At 42.3% G+C, this 18,456-nt stretch overlaps 1 long non-coding RNA gene across 1 annotated transcript; it reads right to left on the minus strand.

Moving 5' to 3' along the window:
* Positions 1-1,846: 1,846 nt before the first annotated feature.
* Positions 1,847-7,319, minus strand: LOC139023952 (uncharacterized). The gene is made up of 3 exons (XR_011475185.1): positions 6,241-7,319; positions 5,614-5,679; positions 1,847-5,086 (listed from the first exon to the last, which is right to left on the minus strand). It is a non-coding gene; the product is annotated as an uncharacterized lncRNA (long non-coding RNA).
* Between the last annotated feature and the right edge of the window lie 11,137 nt (positions 7,320-18,456).

The following is an 18,456-nucleotide window of genomic DNA, read 5'->3' on the forward strand; positions in this document are numbered from 1 at the left end:
GTGCTTAGTTGTGGTCAATTTGCAGTGTACACATTATTATAAATGTTCTATTATAATCACCATCCGCTCCGACAACAATCGTCCCTCAGCTGAATCTAGTTGCCTACCCCTGCTCTATGTTATGCTTTCATCTATGAACATATGTTGTGAAACTTACAATGAGGGAAGTTCCTGTAGTTACATTGACCAGCAGAGAACATGGACTCAGCACGGCCATGCCCATGATGTAGGCTCCAACCACACTGCCAACTGGCAGGTGTCTTCACTGACATTTTCAACATGTGTAACGGCTCTCGTTGGTGGTAGGCGTGGTAGGCGTACATTGTATTTTTATTGATGACACAAAACAAAATAACAAAGACAAAAAACAAAAGCGAACAGTTCTGTCAGGCACAGAAAACAAAACAGAAAACAAGATCCCACAAAACCCAAAAGGAAAATGACAACTTATATATGATCCCCAATCAGATACAACGATAGACAGCTGCCTCTGATTGGGAACCATCCTCGGCCAAAAACAAAGAAATAGAAAACATAGACTTTCCCACCCGAGTCACACCCTGACCTAACCAAACATAGAGAATAATAAGGATCTCTAAGGTCAGGGCATGCAACATGTCCCTGATTGAGTCTGTAATACCAACATGTTTCAAGCAGACCACCATAGTCCCTGTGCCCAAGAACACTAAGGTAACCTGCCTAAATGACTACTCACATTAGCACCATTATCCCAGAAACCCTAGACTCACTCCAATTTGCATATCCCAAAAACAGATCCAATCTCTATTGCACTCCACACTGCCCTTTCCCACCTGGACAAAAGAAACACCTACATGAGAATGCTATTCATTGACTACAGCTCAGTATTCAACACCATAGTGCTCTCAAAGCTCATCACTAAGCTAATGATCCTGGGACTAAACACCTCCCTCTGCAACTGGATCCTGCACTACCTGACGGGCCGCCCCCAGGTGGTGTGGGTAGGGAGCAACACATCCGCCACGCTGATCCTCAACACTGGAGCCCCTCAGGGGTGCGTGCTCAGTCCCCTCCTGTACTCCCTGTTCACACATGACTGCGTGGCCAGGCACTACTCCAACACCATCATTGAGTTTGCAGAGAAGGACCGAGCACCCCCCCCCATTCTCATCGACGGGGCTGTAGTGGATAAGGTTGAGAGCTTCAAGTTCCTTGGTGTCCACATCACCAACATACTAGAATGGTCCAAACACACCAAGAGAGTCGTGAAGAGGGCGCGACAAAGCCTATTCCCACTCAGGAAACTAAAAAGATTTGTCATGGATCCTCAGATCCTCAAAAGGTTCTACAGCTGCAACATCGAGAGCACCCTGACTGGTTGCATCACTGCCTTGTATGGCAACTGCTCGGCATACGACCGCAAGGCACTACAGAGAGTAGTGCTTACGGCCCAGTACATCACTGGGGCCAAACTTCCTGCCATCCAGGACCTATATACTAGGTGTGTCAGAGGAAGGTCCTAAAAATTGTCAAAGACCCCAGCCACCACAGTCATAGACTGTTTTCTCTGGTACCGCATGGCAAGCAGTACTGGAGCACCAAGTCTAGGACCAAAAGGCTTCTCAACAGCTTTTACCCCCAAGCCATAAGACTCCTGAACATGTAATCAAATGGTTACCCAGACTACTTGTATTGTGTCCCGCCACCCTCCGCCCCTCTTTTAAGCTGTTGCTACTCTCTGTTTATCATCTATGCATAGTCACTTTAACAATACATTAATGTACATATTACAGTGGCTTGCGAAAGTATTCACCCCCCTTGACATTTTTCCTATTTAGTTGCCTTACAACCTGGAATTAAAATATATTTTTGGGGGGGTTTGTAGCATTTGATTTACACAACATGCCTACCACTTTGAAGATGCAAAATATTTATTGTGTGTGAAACAAACAAGAATAAGACAAAAAAAACAGAACTTGAGCGTGCATAACTATTCACCCCTCCAAAGTCAATACTTTGCAGAGCCACCTTTTGCAGCAATTACAGCTGCAAGTCTCTTTGGGTATGTCTCTATAATCTTGGCACATCTAGCCACTGGGATTTAGTCAATTAGTCAAGGCAAAAATGCTCCAGCTCCTTCAAGTTGGATGGGTTCCGTTGGTATTCAGCACTCTTTAAGTCATACCACAGATTCTCAATTGGATTGAGGTCTGGGCTTTGACTAGGCCATTCCAAGACATTTAAATGTTTCCCCTTAAACCACTGGAGTGTTGCTTTAGCAGTATGCTTAGGGTCATTGTCCTGCTGGAAGGGGAACCTCCGTCCCAGTCTCAAATGTCTGGAAGACTGAAACAGGTTTCCCTCAAGAATTTATCTGTATTTAGCGCCATCCATCATTCCTTCAATTCTGACTAGTTTCCCAGTCCCTGCCGATGAAAAACATCCCCACAGCATGATGGCCATCACCATGCTTTACTGATGATGATTCTCTTTAATTTATTTATTTAATAAWTTTTTTTAGACCTTTTTTCTCCTCAATTTCGTGGTATCCTATTAGTAGTAGTTACAGTCTTGTCTCATCTCTGCAACTCCCGTATGGACTCGGGAGAGGCGAAGGTCGAGAGCCACGCATCCTCCGAAACACAACCCAACCAAGCCGCACTGCTTCTTGACACAATGCACATCCAACCCGGAAGCCAAACGCACCAATGTGTCAGAGGAAACACCGTACACCTGGCGACCTGGTCGGCGTGCACTGCGCCCGGCCGCCACGAGTCACTAGTGCGCAATGAGACAAGGATATCCCTCCCGGCCAAACCCTCCCTAACCCGGGACGACGCTGTGCCAATTGTGCGCCGCCCCATGGGCCAGAATCTCTGTGGCACAGATAGCACTGCGATGCAGTGCCTTAGACCACTGCGCCACACGGGAGGCCTGGGATGATGTTCTCAGGGTGATGAGAGGTGTTGGGTTGGCACCAGACATAGCGTTTTCCTTGATGGCCAAAAAGCTCAATTTTAGTCTCATCTGACCAGAATACCTTCTTCCATATGTTTGAGGAGTCTCCCACATGCCTTTTGGCGAACACCAAACGTGTTTGCTTACTTTTATCTTCAGGCTTTGGCTTTTTTCTGGCCACTCTTCTGTAAAGCCCAGCTCCTTGGAGTGTACGGCTTAAAGTGGTCCTATGGACAGATACTCCAATCTCCGCTGTGGAGCTTTGCAGCTGCTTCAGGTTTATCTTTGGTCTCTTTGTTGCCTCTCTGATTAATGCCCTCCTTGCCTAGTCCGTGAGTTTTGGTGGGTGACCGTCTCTTGGGAGGATTTATGGATTTAAAAATAGTACATTCTACTCAAAAGTACAAAAAAACAACATCACACATATATGAAAAAGGACTTGACCATATGCATATATCATAATAAAAAAAAAATATATGTATTTCTAAATATATTCCATATCTTTGAATTATATTTCACAACTTTGCATTGTGCTCAAAATAAACCACAAGAAAATAGATTGTGCACTTATTTTTTTAAGTTAACATTAAGAAGAGGATAGCATGCATCTGTGCACATAGACAGCAGGGAGTTCAGTCAGAGGTTCAGCAGAGCAGAGAAGCCAAAGTCCTATGTATGAGTCTTGCGGTGAGGGATTACTCTGAGGGAACCTGGGGATTATAGCCCCATTCCTTGATGGGTGTGCAATTGATAACCAACCAAGGCACATATTTCATCCACAGTGAATATGCACATTTGAGGACATCACATGTAATTATTCACAAGAATCACACCACCAATTTCAATGTTTCGTTTCAACTTGTTATAGCTCAGTCAACACATTGTTGTATGTAAACATCTCTGTAATTCTATCTAAGGAGCTAAAGGGGATTAGCTAAACTGGAAGACGGACAATTTGTTTTGTTTTTCCATATACACAAACAAATTCCATTCATTTCTCCAGAGCTCAAATACGTTTTTTAAATGGTTTGATCTTTAACTTTTGTTGAGGTAATACTTAATTACTTCACTCATTTCACTTTCTCTTTGGTTCACAAACTGCTTTGCAGAGGAAGTTCAATTGGCGATGGATCTTGAAATGTAATTCATAAACACATGTGAAAAATGTACCAAAGCAATAAAGAAAGCCAGGCAGTGCTTTTACTTTATCTATATAGCGCTATCTCCTGGAATGTTGACCAAACTACACAAAGGACTAGGCAAAACTTTCCTGAATGTAGTAACAAAAGATCTAGAAAAAAAAATCTTAGGAAAACATTATACATAAGGAATGACTCAAAGAAATATCATTAAGGCCAAAATACCATCCTGGATAAATTGCACGATTGCAAAATTTCATTCATATGATATCTTGATAACAACTCTAGCCTGAAGAAGTTTCAATTAAGCCCTGGCTGTTGCGAGAGTGTGCTTGCAGACTAGGTCTGAGTCAGACCTATACTAGATAAAGAGAAGTAACCACTGTCTGGTTTTGACATTTTGATCTTGTGTGACAGTGGACAATGCTAATATGTTCAGAGAAGCTACTGTACTAGGTTGCCTTATAAGGTAACCTCCGCTTACTGATACACACATACATTGACGTAGGTGATCATTCCACTAGGGAGTGATCACATGTATAAAATCAGCTGCGCCCTTAGGTGGGGTGCAGAACTTACTCTGAAACATACACGCTATGGTTACATTGTCAACTTCTGTCTGCAATTGCATTAAATAAAGATTTGATTGATTTAGTTAAAGAAGATATTGTCTGACTGCTGATTTCATCAATAAGCCAATGATTGACAAGAAACAAGGAACGCAAATCCCACCATCACCCCTGGTGAGGCAAAACCGCGACTCGTCATTGAAGAGCACTTTTTGGCAGTCCTGTCTTGTTGCCGGTGATGTCTGGTGAGGACCTGCCTTACAACAGGCCTACAAGCCCTCAGCCTCTCTCAGCCTATTGCGGACAGTCTGAGCACTGATGGAGGGATTGTGCATTCCTGGTGTAACTCGGGCAGTTGTTGTTGCCATCCTGTACCTGTCCCACAGGTGTGATGTTCGGATGTACCGATCCTGTGCAGGTGTTGTTACAGCTGGTCTGCCACTGCGAGAACAATCAGCTGTCCGTCCTGTCTCCCTGTAGCGCTGTCTTAGGCGTCTCACAGTACAGACATTGCAATTTATTGCCCTGTCCACATCTGCAGTCCTAATGCCTCCTTGCCTAAGGCATGTTCACGCAGATGAGCTGGGACCCTGGGCATCTTTCTTTGGTGTTTTTCAGAGTCAGTAGAAAGGCCTCTTTAGTGTCCTATGTTTTCGAAACTGTGACCTTTTAATTGCCTACCGTCTGTAAGCTGTTAGTCTCTTAACGACCGTTCCACAGGTGCATGTTCATGAATTGTTTATGGTTCATTGCACATGCATGGGAAACAGTGTTTAAACCCTTTACAATGAAGATCTGTGAAGTTATTTGGATTTGTACGAATTATCTTTGAAAGACAGGGCCCTGACAAAGGGAGGTTTCTTTTTTTGCTGAGTTTAGCTGCTGACAGCCATACAATATGGAATTGATGTTGATAATAAAAGAGAAGCAACATTTTATAACATATAGGCTAGAATAATATAATATACCTTTAATGTTTCCAGTGGGCATCTCAGAAGTCACGGGCTCATCAAGCAGGGATGGCAGATCTTGCACTAAAATATAAGTAAAAATGCATGCTGTTGTTTAAACCTTCTACATTTACGATTTCAAGATCAATATCTTGATGGCTAAAGAAACCTGATTCTGATTCTCTGTCTTGGCCAGCTTCTTCCTCACTGGCACTTGGACATAATTAAGACATACTTTGCATGCTTTTGAAACTGGCACAGCACAAAAAGTGAAGGGATGTCAGTCAGGAGCTCAGTGGAAAGGTTAATGAATCCCAACAAATAAATCCTAAGAATAATTTTTTAACTAATGCTTTTAGTTTGATGGCAAATAAATACAGATATTTACAAGCAATGCATCACACTTGTGTTTTACCCCAGAAGAATATGGTGATTTCACTACTGTTGTCAGTACAAGTTTCACCCATACAAGTATTTGGAAAGTTCGAACATTATGCACCAAGTAGTAATAAGACTTTAAATAACCTAATATGTAAAAATGTGATGATAATTGTATTCTATTGAGTTGCTTTGAAAGGTTTGTAAAGCTATAATACTTCATACAATTCAATTGTTTACCCTAACAAATTACAACCGGATACGTACTGTCACTCTGTCTTGAGGTGGCACATGGCCTCAAGTCCTCTGGATCTGCAACTTCAGAGAATATCACAGATATCAAACCGTTACCACATTTACAGTACACGCTTAAAACTTCTTGTCAATAGCTATTTTCACTTTGGAAAAAATCGTGCCCAATTTAAACGGCCTCGTACTCTATTCTAGATCATACAATATGCATATTATTATTACTATTGGATAGAAAACACTCTCAAGTTTCTAAAACTGTTTGAATTATATCTGTGAGTAAAACAGAACTCATTTTGCAGCAAACTTCCATACAGGAAGTGAAAAATCTGAAAACGATGCTCTGTTCCAGGGCCTGCCTATTCAATTGCCTTATATTTATCGATATGCATGCACTTCATACGCCTTCCACTAGATGTCAACAGGCAGTGGAAGGTAGAATGGGGTGTCTAGCTTGATCTGAGGTCGAACAAGAGCTTTTGGAGTGGCAGGTCAGGAATTTCCTTTCTCTACCTAGGGGCGCGAAGGACCTCCATATTGTCTTCTGATAAGCGTTCGGAATACACGGCTAATATCTCCGGCTCTGATTTTATTTGATACATGTGATAATAACATCGTAAAGTATGTTTTAGCAACCGAGTTTTATCATTATTCAACGTTTATTGGGACTTTTGGAGTTTTCCGTTCTTTGCGTCGAGAGAAAATGGGAACCTCATCAACATTGGCTAGCATTGTGGCGCGAATTCGACAGGAGAAAAGGACATTCTACAACCAAACAAAGATTGTTCTGGACAAAGGACGCCTTGTAAAAGATTCTGATGGAAGCTCAGCAAAAGTAGGAACCATTTATGATGTTATTTCGTATTTCTGTGGAAAATGTTTAGTACTATTTTCCGCCCTCATTGCAGGCGCTGTCTCGCTATAACGTAAGCTGTATGTCGTACTAAAGTTATTTTTTGAATTCTAACACGCCGATTGCATTAAGAACTAGTGTATCTTTCATTTGCTGTACAACATGTATTTTTTAGTAAAGTTTATGATGAGTTATTTGGTCAGATTAGGTGAGTGTCAGAAATATATCCGGAMATTCTGGGAAAAAGTTGCTACGTTTTCACAATGTATAACCACGGATTTCAGCTCTAAATATGCACATTTTCGAACAAAACATAAGTGTATTGTATAACCTGATGTTATAGGACTGTCATCTGATGAAGTTTGTCAAGGTTAGTGAAAAATTATATATATTTTGCTGGTTTTTTGCAATCGCTAACTTTTGCTGCTGATAAATGGGTTGTGTTTTTGGCTATTGTGGTAAGCTAATATAATACTATATTGTGTTTTCGCTGTAAAACACTTAAAAAATCTGAAATATTGGCTGGATTCACAAGATGTTTATCATTCATTTGCTGTACACCATGTATTTTTCATAAATGTTTTATGATGAGTATTTAGTTATTTCACATTGGTCTCTGTAATTGTTTTAGCTGCTTTGGTGATATTTGTGATTGTAGCTGCAATGTAAAACTGTCAGAGTCGTGTGTATAGGTGGCAGGGTAGTCAGGCGCAGGAGAGTCAAACGGAGTGTAAATGGAGTCTTTTAATATATGTCCACTTAACATGCTCCAAACACTAAAATGTACATACATAAAATAAACATGGGTACGAGGACCCGTCGCGCACCTATACAACAAGAAACAACACTGACATAAAACAATCTCTGACAAAGACATGAGGGGAAACAGAGGGTTAAATACACAACAGGTAATGAATGGGATTGAAACCAGGTGTGTGGGAAGACAAGACAAAACCAATGGAAAATGAAAAATAGATCAATGATGGCTAGAAGACCGGTGACGTCGACCGCCGAGCACCGCCCGAACAAGGAGAGGCAACGACTTCGGAAGAAGTCGTGACAAAAACTATGATTTATACCTGAAATATGCAAATTTTTCGAACAAAACATAGATTTATTGTATAACATGTTATAAGACTGTCATCTGATGAAGTTGTTTCTTGGTTAGTGACTAATTCTATCTCTATTTGGGGGTTTTGTGCAAGCTACCTGTGCTGTGAAAGAAATGTCTGTGCTTTTTTGTATTTGGTGGTGAGCTAACATAAATATACGTGGTGTTTTCGCTGTAAAACATTTAAAAAATCGGACATGTTGGCTGGATTCACAAGATGTTTATCTTTCATTTGCTGTATTGGACTTGTTAATGTGTGAAAGTTAAATATTTCAAAAAAATATTTTTTGAATTTRGCGCGCTGCCTTTTCAGTGGAATGTGGGGGGGGGATCCGCTACCCGGGGGCTAGACAGGTTAAAGCTAGTGAGGGAGATAAGTGTTTCCAGTTTCAGAGATTTATGTGGTTCGTTCCAGTCGTTGAAAGCGGAGAACATGAAGCAGAGGCGGCCAAAGGAAGAATTGGTTTTGGGGGTGACCAGAGAGATATACCTGCTGGAGCGCGTAATACAGGTGGGTGCTGCTATGGTGACCAGCGAGCTGAGATAAGGGGGGACTTTACCTAGCAGGGCCTTGTAGATGACCTGGAGCCAGTGGGTTTGGCGACGAGTATGAAGCGAGGGCCAGCCAACGAGAGCGTACAGGTCGCAGTGGTGGGTAGTATATGGGGCTTTGGTGACAAAACGGATGGCACTGTGATAGACTGCATCCAATTTATTGAGTAGGGTATTGGAGGCTATTTTGTAAATGACATCGCCGAAGTCGAGGATCGGTAGGATGGTCAGTTTTACAAGGGTATGTTTGGCAGCATGAGTGAAGGATGCTTTGTTGCAATATAGGAAGCCAATTCTAGATTTAACTTTGGATTGGAGATGTTTGATGTGATTCTGGAAGGAGAGTTTACAGTCTAATCAGCCACCTAGGTATTTGTAGTTGTCCACATATTCTAAGTCAGAACCGTCCAGAGTAGTGATGCTGGACGAGCCTGCAGGTGCAGGCAGCGATCGGTTGAAGAGCATGCATTTAGTTTTACTTGTATTTAAGAGAAATTGGAGGCCACGGAAGGAGAGTTGTATGGCATTGAAGCTCGTCTGGAGGGTTGTTAACACAGTGTCCAAAGAAGGGCCAGAAGTARACAGAATGGTGTCGTCTGCGTAGAGGTGGATCAGAGACTCACCAGCAGCATGAGCAACATCATTGATGTATACAGAGAAGAGTCGGTCCAAGAATTGAACACTGTGGCACCCCCATAGAGACTGCCAGAGGCCCGGACAACAGGTCCTCCGATTTGACACACTGAACTCTATCAGAGAAGTAGTTGGTGAACCAGGCGAGGCAATCATTTGAGAAACCAAGGCTATCGAGTCTGCCGATGAGGATGTGGTGATTGACAGAGTCGAAAGCCTTGGCCAGGTCAATGAATACGGCTGCACAGTATTGTTTCTTATCGATGGCGGTTAAGATATCATTTAGGACCTTGAGCGTCGCTGAGGTACACCCATGACCAGCTCTGAAACCAAATTACATAGCGGAGAATGTATGGTGGGATTCAAAATGGTCAGTAATCTGTTTGTTGACTTGGCTTTCGAAGACCTTAGAAAGGCAGGGCAGGATAGATATAGGTCTGTAGCAGTTTGGGTCAAGAGTGTCCCCCGCTTTGAAGAGGGGATGACCGCAGCTGCTTTCCAATCTTTAGGAATCTCAGACGACACGAAATAGAGGTTGAACAGGCTAGTAATGGGGGTTGCAACAATTTCGGCAGATCATTTTAGAAAGAAAGGGTCCAGATTGTCTAGCCTGGCTGATTTGTAGGGGTCCAGATTTTGCAGCTCTTTCAGAACATCAGCTGACTGGATTTGAGAGAAGGAGAAATGGGGAAGGCTTGGGCGAGTTGCTGTGGGGTGTGCAGTGCTGTTGACCGGTGTAGGGGTGGCCAGGTGGAAAGCATGGCCAGCCGTAGAAAAATGCTTATTGAAATTCTCAATTATAATGGATTTATCGGTGGTGACAGTGTTTCCTGTCCTCAGTGCAGTGGGCAGCTGAGAGGAGGTGTTCTTATTCTCCATGGACTTTACAGTGTCCCAGAACTTTTTTGAGTTTGTGTTGCAGGAACCAAATTTCTGCTTGAAAAAGCTAGCCTTGGGTTGTCGAACTGCCTGTGTGTATTGGTTTCTAGCTTCCCTGAAAAATTGCATATCACGGGGGCTGTTTGATGCTAATGCAGAACGCCATAGGATGTTTTTGTGTTGGTTAAGGGCAGTCAGGTCTGGAGAGAACCAAGGGCTATATCTGTTCCTGGTTCTACATTTCTTGAATGGGGCATGCTTATTTAAGATGGTGAGGAAGGCATTTAAAAAAAATAACCAGGCATCCTCTACTGACGGGATGAGATCAATATCCTTCCAGGATACCCCGGACAGGTCGATTAGAAAGGCCTGCTCGCTGAAGTGTTTCAGGGAGCGTTTGACAGTGATGAGTGGAGGTCGTTTGACCGCTGACTCATTACGGATCACTGAGATCTTGGTTGAAAACAGCAGAGGTGTATTTAGAGGGCAAGTTGGTTAGGATGATATCTATGAGGGTGCCCGTGTTTACAGATTTGGGGTTGTACCTGGTAGGTTCATTGATAATTTGTGTGAGATTGAGGGCATCAAGCTTAGATTGTAGGATGGCCGGGGTGTTTAGCATGTTCCAGTTTAGGTCGCCTAGCAGCACGAGCTCTGAAGATAGATGGGGGGCAATCAGTTCACATATGGTGTCCAGAGCACAGCTGGGGGCAYAGGGTGGTCTATAGCAGGCGGCAARGGTGAGAGACTTGTRTTTAGAGAGGTGGATTTTTAAAAGTAGAAGTTCAAATTGTTTGGGTACAGACCTAGATAGTAGGACAGAACTCTGCAGGCTATCTTTGCAGTAGATTGCAACTCCGCCCCCTTTGGCAGTTCTGTCTTGTCTGAAAATGTTGTAGTTAGGGATGGAGATTTCAGAATTTTTGGTGGTCTTCCTAAGCCAGGATTCAGACACGGCTAGAACGTTGACAGAGTGTGCTAAAGCAGTGAATAAAACAAACTTAGGGAGGAGGCTTCTAATGTTAACATGCATGAAACCAAGGCTAATACGGTTACAGAAGTCATCAAACGAGAGCACCTGGGGAACAGGAGTGGAGCTAGGCACTGCAGGGCCTGGATTCACCTCTACATCACCAGAGGAACAGAGGAGGAGTAGGATAAGGGTAAATCGTCTAGAACGTCTGGAACAGAGAGTAAAATGAGGTTTCTGGGGGTGATAAAATAGCTTAAAGGTATGATGTACAGACAAAGGTATGGTAGGAAGTGAAAACAGTGGAGGTAAACCTAGGTATTGAGTGATGAGGAGAGAGATATTGTCTCTAGAAACATRATTGAAACCAGGTGATGTCATCGCATGTGTGGGTGGTGGAACTGAAAGGTTGGATAAGTTATAATGAGCAGGGCTAGAGGCTCTACAGTGAAATAAGCCAATAAACACTAACCAGAACAGCAATGGACAAGGCATATTGACATTAAGGAGAGGCATGCTTAGTCGAGTGATCATAAGGGTCCAGTGAGTAGTGAGGTTGGTTGGGGTAACGGCGATTCAGACAGCTAGCAGGGCCATCGGTAGCAAGCTAGCATAGGATGGAGGTCTGTTTTTAGCCACCTTGTGCGTTTCCGTCGGTAGATTAGTGGGGTTCCGTGTGGTAGAGGGGATCAATCCAATTGGCAAAATAGATATAGTTATAGTGACCCAAGAAAAATTGTCCGATAGACCTATTCAGATAGTAGCCGATAAGGCAGCTAACGATTAGCGAGCCGCAGATGGGTGTTCAGGTAACGTCGCGACGGAGGGGCCAGTTGGATAACTCCCTCGGGCAGATAACGTCGGTAGTCCAGTCGTGAAGGCCCGGTGGGGCTCCGCATTGGCAGTAAAACGGGTCTGGATAGGTGATTGTAGCCCAGGAGTGGCTGATGGAACTCTTCAGCTGGCTAGCTCCGGAATAATTGATGTTTGCTCCGGGATCGACGTAAGCCAATAGTCACACGGATAGCAGCTAGCCTACTGTGAGATCCAGGTGTAAATGTCCAGAGCTTGCGGTTGAAATCCGGGGATATGGAGAGAAAAATAGGTCCGGTATGTTCTGGTCTGAGTCGCGTTGTACAAAACTGGCAATAGCTTTTCGAGCTAAAGGAMAGCTGATGACCACAAACCGTGGTTAGCTGAATACTAACGTTAGCCAGTAAACTGGCTATCTTCTGGCTAGCTTCTGGCTAGCTTCTGGTTAGCTTCTGGGTAGCTTCTGGTTAGCTTCTGGCTAGCTTCTATTGTGGATTCCAGATTTGAGGTAAATAATATTATTATTTTTAATTGGTGAGGCGGGTTGCAGGAGAGTGTTTTGAAGTTGAGTTTTTGGAAAATAAAATATATAAAGAAATGCGAAGAAAGTTGTAAATATATATATACACGGGACACGACAAGACAAGGACAAAGGACGTCTGACTGCAATGCCATCTTGGATTGATGAAAAATGAATAGGAATAGAAAGGAATAGGTTTCCAAAGTTTATAACTAGCGCACTGTCATATGTTAATGCTGATGCTCCAGAAACTCAACTAGTCTAAAGAAGGCCAGTTTTATTGCTTCTTTAATCACACACAGTTTTCATCTGTGCTAACATAATTGCAAAAGGCTTTTCTAATGATCAATTAGCCTTTTAAAATGATAAACTTAGATTAGCTAACACAGTGTGCCATTGGAACACAGGAGTGATGGTTGCTGATAATGGGCCTCTGTACGCCTATGTAAATATTCCTTTAAAAAATAATCAGTTTCCAGCAACAATAGTCATTTACAACAATAACAATGTCTGCACTGTATTTCTGATCAATTTGATGTTATTTGAATGGAAAAAACATTTTGCTTTTCTTTCAAAAACAAGAACATTTCTAAGTGACCCCAAACTTTTGAACTGTAGTGTATATACAGTTGAAGTCGGAAGTTTACATACACCTTAGCCAAATACATTTAAACTCAGTTTTTCACAATTCCTGACATTTAATCCTCTTAATAATTCCCTGTTTTAGGTCAGTTGGGATCACCACTTCATTTTAAGAATGTGAAATGTCAGAATAATAGTAGAGAGAATGATTTATTTCAGCTTTTATTTCTTTCATCACATTCCAAGTGGGTCAGAAGTTTACATACACTCAATTAGTACTTGGTAGCATTGTCTTTAAATTGTTTAACTTGGGTCAGACGTTTCAGGTAGCCTTCCACAAGCTTCCCACAATAAGTTGGGTGAATTTTGGCCCATTCCTCCTGACAGAGCTGGGATAACTGAGTCAGGTTTGTAGGCCTCCTTGCTGGCACACGCTTTTGCATACCTGCCCACAAATTTATGGGATTGATTGGAGCAGTGGCTATTGGAACAGTTGCTTCTTCCTTGCTGAGCGGCCTTTCAGCTTATGTCGATATAGGACTCGTTTTACTGTGGATATAGATACTTTTGTACCTGTTTCCTCCAGCTTCTTCACAAGGTCCTTTGCTGTTGTTCTGGGATTGATTTGCACTTTTCACACCAAAGTACGTTCATCTCTAGGAGACAGAACGCGACTCCTACCTGAGCGGTATGACGGCTGCGTGGTCCCATGGTGTCTATACTTGTGGGCTATTGTTTGTACAGATGAACGTGGTACCTTCAGGTGTTTGGAAATTGCTCCCAAGGATGAACCAGACTTGTGGTCTTGGCTGATATCTTTTCATTTTCCCATGATGTCAAGCACAGAGCCACTGAGTTTGAAGGTAGGCCTTGAAATACATCCACAGATACACCTCCAATTGACTCAAATGTTGTCAATTATCCTATCAGAAGCTTCTAAAGCCATGACATCATTTTCTGGAATTTTCCAAGCTGTTTAAAGGCACAGTCAACTTCATGTATGTAAACATCTGACCCACTGGAATTATGATACAGTGAATTATAAGTGAAATAATCTGTCTGTTTACAATTGTTGGAAAAATTACTTGTGACATGCTTTAAGTAGATGTCCTAACCGACTTGCCAAACTATAGTTTGTTAACAATACATTTGTGGAGTGGTTGAAAAATGAGTTTTAATGACTCCAACCTAAGTGTATGTAAACTTCCGACTTCAACTGTATATTTATTTTATTATTATTTCTAATTGTATATCACTTATACATTTTTTAATGAAATGTATAAAATGCATATTCATCATTACCATGTATTCAATGCAGATATTTTTATATTGTAATGTGTTTTACAATAAATTTGCAACGATTATTGAGAGTGGTGTACATTATTTTGGGTTCATTATTGTTTGGAAAGATACTGAAAATATGAACGGCGGACCGACCATGGACCGCCAACAAATACTTATTATGAACCAGCGGCCCAGTAGTTGACCTCTGTCGGAAAAGTGCCGGCTGCCGCTGGTGGTCCGCTGGAAAAAACGATGAACAAAAAGCCGACAAACCGCAGGCGGTGCCCACTGGTGGGCCACTAACTTTGCCACCGGTGGACCGCTACTGGCCCGCTGGCAATATGTTTGCTGGGTGGGAAACTCTGTATGTAGGCCTACTAAGTAAAATGTGGATTGGATAGGCTAGTTCTGGGGTTTCACAGACATTGATTAAGCCTTATCATGGACTAAAAGGCACTTTCAGTCCATGGCTTAATTTGTGTCCAGGAAATCGACAGACCCATAGAGTAAATGTATTCTAGGCCCTACAACAATTTAGTAATTGAAAAGGGAACATTAACTGATTACTAACTATGCCTGTATAAATAAGTAACAATGGTCCATTTCTGTTATTTTGTTTTGATTATTCTCCCAACTAAGAAACTTCTCTTAATCACTGGAAAAATAATGTTGACCATGTTATAGAGATAAGATCTAATCTACAAAATACAAATGTGACATGAGTGTTTATTTTGCCATTTACTGCCACCATTAGCCTAATGTTGCCTCATACCTGTTCAACATTTTTTGGGATCCGTGCACTTTACTAATGTTGAATGTAGACTAAGACTAGTTTGACATACTTTTCCATTCAATCACTGTTAATTGTTTGATATTAAATTCACACTGTGAAAGTCAGTATGACATATTATTATTATTATTTCCTGTTGAAGTCTGATTGCATGTCAGGTTCTCAATATCATTATTAACATCCCACTGTAAACCTAACAGATTGTGCCCCAGTCCTGCCCTCATCTCCGCTCACCCAAGCTGTCATACTGTACAGGCGTGACGGAGAAGGCCTTTCAGAGCCTTAGTGGCAGCTGTCGGTAACTGGATAGTATTAACGTCCACTACTCTTAGGTAGGCCAAAGAGCATGTCAATAGACATAATGATGGTTCACTCACACTATAGCACACAAAGGTCCAAATACTGCACCATAGTAGGCCAGATGATGATTACTGTGTGTAGATAGTTGCAAATTCTCAATTTAATCTATATTCAATTCAGGCTGGAACACAACAAAATGTGTAAAAATTCAACGACAAATAAATTCAATTCTTGAATTTTTCCACATTTTGTTATGTTACAGCTTGAATTTAATATAGATTAAAATGAGATTTTGTGACACACAATACCCCATCATGTCAAAGTGCAATTTGGTTTTTAGAAATGCGTACAAATTAATACAAAATTAAAAGCCGAAATGTCTGGAACAATTCACAACAATACACACAAATCTAAAAGTCAAAGAATAGATTTAAGAAATATATAAATATTAGGACGAGCAATGTCGGAGTCCGGAGTATAAATATAAATATATATCTATCTGTGATGGGATGTATATACATTATGGACAGTATGTGGATAGCTGGTCTGCATGCGCAGACCAGCTGGCTGGTGTGTTTACGGACATATTCAATCAATCCTTATCCCAGTCTGCTGTTCCCACATGCTTCAAGAGGGCCACCATTTGTTCCTGTTCCCAAGAAAGCTAAGGTAACTGAGCTAAACGACTACCGCCCCCGAGCACTCACTTCCGTCATTCATGAAGTGCTTTGAGAGACTAGTCAAGGACCATATCACCTCCACCCTACCGGACACCCTAGACCCAACTCCAATTTGCTTACCGACCCAATAGGTCCACAGACGACGCAATCGCAACCACACGCACACTGCCCTAACCCATGTCGACAAGAGGAATACCCATGTGAGAATGCTGTTCATCGATACAGCTCAGCATTTAACACCATAGTACCCTCCAAACTCGTCATCAAGCTCGAGACCCTGGGTCTCGACCCCGCCCTGTGCAAACTGGGTCCTGGACTTGCTGACGCGCCCCCCAGGTGTGAGGGTACGGTAACAACATCTCACCCGCTGATCCTCAACACTGGGGCCCCACAAGGTGCGTTCTGAGCCCTCTTCCTTACTCCCTGTTCACCCACGACTGCGTGGCCATGCACCCTCCAACTCAATCATTCAAGTTTGCGGATGACACTACAGTGGTAGGCTTGATTGACCAACAACGACGAGACGGCCTACAGGGAGGAGGTGAGGGGCCTCGAAGTGTGGTGTCAAGGAAAATAACCTCACACTCAACGTCAACAAAACAAAGAGATGATGTTGACTTTACAGAAACAGCAGAGGGAGCACCCCCCTATCCACATCGACGGGCAGTAGTCGGAGAAGGTGGAAAGTTTTAACGTTCCTCGGTGTACACATCACGGACAAACTGAATTGGTCCACCCACACAGACAGCGTTGTGAAGAAGCGCAGCAGCGCCTCTTCAACCTCAGGAGGCTGAAAGAAATGTCGGCTGTCACCAAAAGCACTCACAAACTTCTACAGAATGCACAATCAGAGAATCCTGTCGGCTGTATCACCGCCGTGTACGGCAACTGCTCCCGCCCACAACCGTAAGGCTCTCCAGAGGGTAGTGAGGTCTGCAGAACGCATCACCGCGGGCAAAACTACCTGCCCTCCAGGGACACCTTACACCACCCGATTCACAGGAAGCCATAAAGATCATCAAGGACAACAACACCCAAGCCACTGCGCTGTTCACCCCGCTATCATCCAGAAGGCGAGGGTCAGTACAGGTGCATCAAAGCAGGACGAAGAGACTGGAAAAACAGCTTCTATCTCAAGGTCATCAGACTGTTAACAGCCACCACTAGAACATTAGCGGCCGCTTGCCAATGTATACTGGACTCAACTCCAGCCACTTTAAAAATTGGGAAATTGATGGAAATTATGTAAAAATTGTACCACTAGCCACTTTAAAACAATGCCACTTAATATAATGTTTACATACCCTACATTATCCCATCTCATATGTATATACTGTACTCTATATCATCTACTGCCATTTTGCCATCTTTATGTAATACATGTCTACCACTAGCCCACTTTAAAACTATGCCACTTTATGTTTACAACCCTACAGTACGCATCTCATATAGTTATATACCGTACTCTATACCATCTACTGCATCTTGCCATGCCGTTCGTACCACCACTCATTCATATATCTTATGTACATATTCTTTATCCCTTTACACTTGTGTGTTGTATAAGGTTAGTGTTGTGGAATTGTTAGTTAATACTGTTGGTTATTACTGCATTGTCGAACTAGAAGCACAAGCATTTCGCTACACTCGCATATTGATCATCTGCTAACCATGTGTAGGACTGAAAAAATTTGATTTGATTTTGATTTGATAATTTATTATATCTGTAGAATACGTAGGATAGAATAGCATATATACATGCAATAGTGAATAAGATTGGCATTGACAAGAATTACAGTATACAGTGCCTCAGAAATAGTCAGACCCCTTGACTTTCTCAAACATTTGTTACATTACAGCCTTATTCATAAAATTGATTAAATCATTTTTGGGGGCAACAATCTAACATACAATACCCCCATAATGACAAAGCAAAAAAAAAAAACAAACCCTTATTTACATAAGTATTTCAGACCCTTTGCTAGAGACTCGAAATTGAGCTCAGATTCATCCTGTTTTCATTAATGATCCTTGAGATGTTTCTAACAACTTGATGGAGTCCACATGTGGTTATTCAATTGATTGCGACATGATGTTGGAAAGGCACACGAACCTGTTTATATAAGGTTCCACAGTGTGACAGTGCATGTCAAGCAAAAAACCAAGCCATGAGTCGAAGAATTGTCCGTAGAGCTCCGAGACAGGATTGGTAGAGGCCAGATCTGGAAAGGGTACCAAAACATTTTTGCCAGCATTGGAAGTCCACG

This window comes from Salvelinus sp. IW2-2015, unplaced genomic scaffold (genome assembly GCF_002910315.2).
Source record: "Salvelinus sp. IW2-2015 unplaced genomic scaffold, ASM291031v2 Un_scaffold560, whole genome shotgun sequence".
NCBI classification, from domain to species: Eukaryota; Metazoa; Chordata; class Actinopteri; order Salmoniformes; family Salmonidae; genus Salvelinus; species Salvelinus sp. IW2-2015.